The sequence below is a fragment of the Syngnathus scovelli genome, chromosome 6 (genome assembly GCF_024217435.2).
Source record: "Syngnathus scovelli strain Florida chromosome 6, RoL_Ssco_1.2, whole genome shotgun sequence".
Classification (NCBI taxonomy): domain Eukaryota; kingdom Metazoa; phylum Chordata; class Actinopteri; order Syngnathiformes; family Syngnathidae; genus Syngnathus; species Syngnathus scovelli.
Window position 1 is genome coordinate 18,792,461 of NC_090852.1, and position 5,654 is coordinate 18,798,114.

Below are 5,654 nucleotides of genomic sequence, written 5' to 3' on the forward strand. Positions count from 1 at the left end.
TGTCTTTGCTGCCCTCTGCTGGTCAACCTCATTTAAATCAGTCTTTTTTTTTGTCTGTGGAAACAAATGAACAGTCTGAATGTTCATTTATCTATCTTGAAACTCTAAACACTAATTATTAGACTCGAACTCACAAGGTATTATTCTGTGTTATGACACACACTCATCTGAGATAGATGAGCTAAATTAAGAGATGAACGCTGCTATTTTAGTCTGACCCGGAATAATTATTCACAAGTGTTTAAGCACAAATGAAGTATGTTCTCCTCACAAAGCGCGGGTGCACAACAAATCATGGAGACAGGCGCTTGTACATGTTAAGATACACACACAGGGAGACCATTCCTCTCACTCTGCTATTTTTAGGAGACACCAATGCCTTGCGGCAAAAAAAAAAAAAAACATGAATATGGATGTATGCAAGGCTTTTTGGCAACACAACAATGATTCACATAGACAAGCAGCAAATATGTATGTTCAATAAATGTGTAGGAAAATCTTGAAATAGTTTGAGCCATATTAAATATAAGAAAGATGGGATGGAAATCAAATTCCGCGATTCTCTTCATCTGCCGTCTCCATCTTGAGTTCAAAGGAATTATTTCATATTGGACTTTTCTGCGACATAAGCTCTACATTTTTTTTTCCTGAACCCTGAAAAAATATAGATGTTTGGCCTGAGACTTTTAATATGCACTTGCATGAAAGCAATTTTTTTTTTTCCATCACTCTCGCACCAGGTTGCTCTCCATCTAGCCTATTGTCCTTGACCTCCGCATACTTTGCGAGTCAATATTATTCAAAGGCTGTCTGTGGTTATTCCTTTAAATAGGCCAATTTAGGCTTAATGCATCTTGCAAGACAGGTTTATTTTAGTGGGGCCCAATTTTTTTTTCAAGTCTCCTTGAGAATATCTTTGAGAAGGAGGCCACGAGGCATCTGTACTTTTCTGTACAGGCGAAAAATATCAACTTGATCTTTTTTTTAAATAAAATTGTAGCTCCTGCAAATTTTGGCAACGGCCAGCAGGGAGAGCCCCAACTCCATTTAAGAACCTCTACAATTAGCACATCACATGAATTTGAAAAAGAAAGCAGAGTACAAGAGATATTAATAATAAATACCGACCTTTAATCTTGTGCCAATTGTGAAAGTCATCTTCAGCTTCTCCATTGTTGCTCTAGAAAATAAAGCACCATAGAAAACAAATGAATGAATGACATTGAATGTTGCACATCAAATCCTTGAAAACATGACTTTGACTTCTTTCAGAATCTGCATTCCAGAACGAATGAATACATTTGAATACGCAAAAATTGATCTACATTTTTATACCTTTTTGTCAGACAAGAAAATGAGAGTCTAGCCAACAACACAAATGATGTTGCCTGCAGGAAATTCGAGTTGGCACATTCACCATACTCACAATTGTCGAATAAAACTGCCACTAACTAGATTGATTAGTTCTTATCATTTTTTATTTTGATAGACGGCAAGTTTGTGTTAATCGGTTGTTAATTAGAACTCCATCGTTCGTTTGTAAACACTGGCGGTAAGCTAGCCAAAAATAACAGCTCGTAGTTCGTCTATAAAAACACTCAAGTTTTAAAGTTATAAAGTTATAAAACAAGTTTTCACTTGGCGTTCCAGATTCAAAATGTCTTATACGAGAATATACGCGTGTGATTTTGATGAATTATTCACCAACCTCGTCAACTGGTCGGAAAGTTCAACTTGAGTTCAATTCGACGGCAAGTGTCATTCCTCGGTTGATGAGATGAAATGTTTAGCGCCGTCTAGCGACCCGCCTGTGTATTGCAACAGCACGGAAATAAGTGGACTACTGTTCTGAACATAATTTTTAATCGCTAAAAGACACTGTGAAAATTATATTTATGTTTATAAAATATAGTTTGTTTCAATGGAATTATCGCCGTTTCTTTTGATGGTGGGATTTTTTTTTTGTTTATGCTTTTTGGAGCTGGAGCAAATCAGAGGAATTTCTATTCATTTGAATGGGGAAAGATAATTTGACATACAAGTTACATTTTCAGATCCCTGTATTTGTTGCCAATTGTTATTTTCATTGCAAAGGAGAGCAATAAATTGCTTGTTAAAGGCCAAAGGTCAACATTCTTTTGTCTCCACTCAGCTCCGCAGTGTTCTTATCTCCTTCACGCTCTCCGTGTTGTCCTCTCCCCACAGAGTGGTCTTGTTCTCCTCACTTGCAGCTGATGTGCTCGGGGCGTCCGGAGCTGATGCAAAGTGACAAGTCTCTCCATCATAAGAGAGAAGCTGAGGCCCGGCCCCTCTTCCCCCGCACTGGGCTGTTTTTGTTCGCCGCAGCTCATGCGGATAATTTGCCGGGATGCGGCGGAGGGCTGTCACAAGGACTTGGCTCAAGGGGTGTGGGAAAAATAACAGAAGCGTCTTCCATGCTCCGGCCCTGCCTTAATGATGAGCATTAAATATGAACATCTTTGTGTAAGCGATGCATTAGGCCGCTCCGGCGTGTCCTCTTCCATGCGTTGGCTGCTTTTTATCTCTTTTCGGGCCCCGGCGCGGCCTCGTCTCGTCTCGTGTTTGTAAATCACTTGAATAATCCGACTGACAAGCCGCCTTAAGGTCATTGCATCTCTCTTTGGAAAATATTCTCATTCTTTATGAAAGCCCAGCGCAAACATTGTGCTCGTGCTCCCCTATGAATGCATGCGGTGGTTTTGTTGAAGGCGTCGCACACCATCCAAATTCAATGTTTAAATGGCATCGTGTCACGTCGCATTAAAGTTGAAGTGACCTCAGTCATTTTTGTAAGTGGAAAACACACCGAGCTCCCTTAAAATAAACCCCGCTGAGTAAAGAGCCAAAGGACACAATGACTTTGTGAGCACTAACATCTGTGCAGAATCTTGCTGGAGTAAACGCCCCAAGTTTGAGCTAGCGACATCCTCCAAGGAGCAGCCTTTTTGGAAGGCTCTCCTGGCACAGATGTTGCATATTTAAAATAAAATAAAAAAATATGAGTGCTGCTGCTGCTCCTCAGCGGGAGTTACCTGCGCCTTCATCCGAAAAGCTAATCCAAGAGGGGCTGCTGTCTAACCAACCGAAAAGAAAGTGATAGTCAGGATAAAGTCACCCTGCTGCCATTTTGCCCCTTCAAGGTGTTCAGAGTCGTGGAGAAAATATATCATGTAAAGGATCCCTTGAATATGACTGGATTTCAGCATTGCTCTAGTAGCTTCTACTGATCCTTTTCATGGGCAAAAATTATGACTATGATTTCTAGTAGGCTACTTGGTCAGGTCTGTCAACCTTTAACAAGAACTGTATTTTAATTATCAGATTTTTTAAAAAAAATCTTTACAGTGCTTTGATTGACTCTATGAATAGATTTTTAATTATTATTATTATGTTAATTTTTTAAAAGTTTTCTGAAAATGATTTATACACACTCTATACACATAAAAAAAATTATTGTGTAAACGTAGTTGAGCCATTGCTCAGAGAATCAACTTTCCCCTTTTGCAATTAATTCAAACAGACGGCCACAAGATGGCGATATTCACCAGTTTAAAGCAGCTCATGAGAAAGCCAAACTAAGAGTGAGACATGCAGACAGTGATGCTCTGCATGCCCGAGTGTGACAGATTGTGTTTGTATGAGACAGTATGTTATGCCCGCATAACGTCTGAGTGTGTCTCTTTGTTTATGTGTACAGTCGATGAGTGTGTGCGCGCGTGCGGGGGCGTGTTTGTGTGCTTCACTTGCCATCCAATGCACCGACTGTGCTAACAGGGAGGTCCCAGAGCTGACTGGAGCGGGTCCCAGGGGCCCGGAGTGGAAGAGAGGTCAAAACAGGTCAGCTCCCATGTTTGCGGCTGGGCCCCGGGGCCTGGGTGAGGGTTCAGATGCGTAGCTACCCTCGCTGCTCCGTGGAAGTCGAGTTCAGGGTGTGCTACTCCTGGGTCAGAGGGGAAGGTGCCGGATTGCGTATTAACTTTGAGCCAGACAAGCAACAGAAAACAAAAACAACTTAGATAAAATGGTGGTTGAAACAGGAAAAAAGATCAAGTGCAAGTTCAGAAAAAATGATTCGATCCGTCATTTTACGTGCTTAAATTCCCCTTTGTGGGTGAATAAAGCATCTTATCTAACTACTTGGAAAATAGCGCACCCTTTAAGTATGAAATAAAAATTTAATCCAGAAATCAAAGTCATTTCTTTTGGAGAACAAAAGAAAGAAAAACATTAAAGAGACTCGCTTAAAAAAAATAGTTGAAGAATTAAACGGACATTTTTTGCATAATGATGAAGAAGTCATCTTAATGATGCTGGGACCGAGCATATTTTTGCTCTTACTGTCACTCGCATATTCATCTCGTTTCCATTGTGTCTTCATGTGACTCATTGGAGGATGCCAAGCGGCTCATTCACCAACAACAGTTGATGCCTGAGCTAATTAACATGCACGTTTTTAAAACCCCAGCAATGAAAGCAACCACAATAGCCAAAGCTCGCCAAATGCTATCGCTGCGATGGCACCCGGCCGGCGCTCAACGTTTGGCTACCTTTCGTGCTCATCTACTGTGACTTCTTGCCCTCCAGCCCAGACCATCTGACCAGAGTAAAGAACTCGAACCGCCAGACTAATAATAGGAGTTGAAAGCCAGGCGAAGGATTTTAGTAATTACGGCACACTGTGGGACACGATGGCTGAAGAGAAAGAAGACAAAAGAAAGGAAAAAAAACAGCACAATGGGGACATTTGATGAGTTTCTATACATGATTCAAGTTGGGAAAGTTTATCGGAACATTTCTGAATGTCTCATATTATATACAGTAGAGACGACGCAACAAACTGATTACCGTAATTTCCGGACTATAAGCCGCGGCTTTTTTCCAAAATTTTGAACCCTGCGGCTTATAGTCAGGTGCGGCTTATATAAGATTTTTTCCGTGATTTTTGTGATGACTTGATCACTTTTATACACTCGTAAAAAGGCTGTGGACCACTGTTGTGCGGTATCTTGAAGAAAAAAACAACAAAAATACTATTTTAAAACACTACTATGGCTGCTGCTTATTCTGGCTGTGTTGTTTGTGACTATTATGAGCTTTAGTAGGAACGCACGCTAGGTTACCTGCGTCAAAGGGCTCTAAACCCTTTCTCTTACTCTGCCATTGTATTGAAACCCAATCAATCAGCATTTAAATTCAATTCTTCTGAAATTTTGTTCACCAAAAACAAGTTGTAATGAATGTGAACTTTTAATGCATTTCATTCAGAAGGTTACTTTGAACCCTGAGGCTTAAATGGCGGCGCGGCGTATTTATGGATTTTTACGGCTTTCTGTGTACTGTCTTTCTTTGTAAAAAACTCATGTGCACGTGCGGCTTATAGTCCGGTGCGGCTTATGTAAGAAAAAAACTAAAATATCCCTGAATTTTAGCTGGTGCGGCTTATAGTCCGGTGCGGCTTATAGTCCAGAAATTACGGTACTAGTTTTCAAGACTAGTAAAAATAAATAAATAAAAAGATGAATGGTAATAAAAATCTAGCAACATCTCTATTTTTTCTATATCTATTTCTTAAATTTTAAATTTTTAAAAAGGTGAATGGTAATAAAAAAAAACTAGCAACATCTTTATTTTTT

General features: G+C 40.0%; 1 long non-coding RNA gene across 1 annotated transcript; it reads right to left on the minus strand.

Moving 5' to 3' along the window:
* Positions 1 to 408: 408 nt before the first annotated feature.
* Positions 409 to 1,800, minus strand: LOC137840406 (uncharacterized). Its single transcript, XR_011087041.1, has 3 exons — positions 1,709 to 1,800; positions 1,129 to 1,180; positions 409 to 654 (listed from the first exon to the last, which is right to left on the minus strand). It is a non-coding gene; the product is annotated as an uncharacterized lncRNA (long non-coding RNA).
* Between the last annotated feature and the right edge of the window lie 3,854 nt (positions 1,801 to 5,654).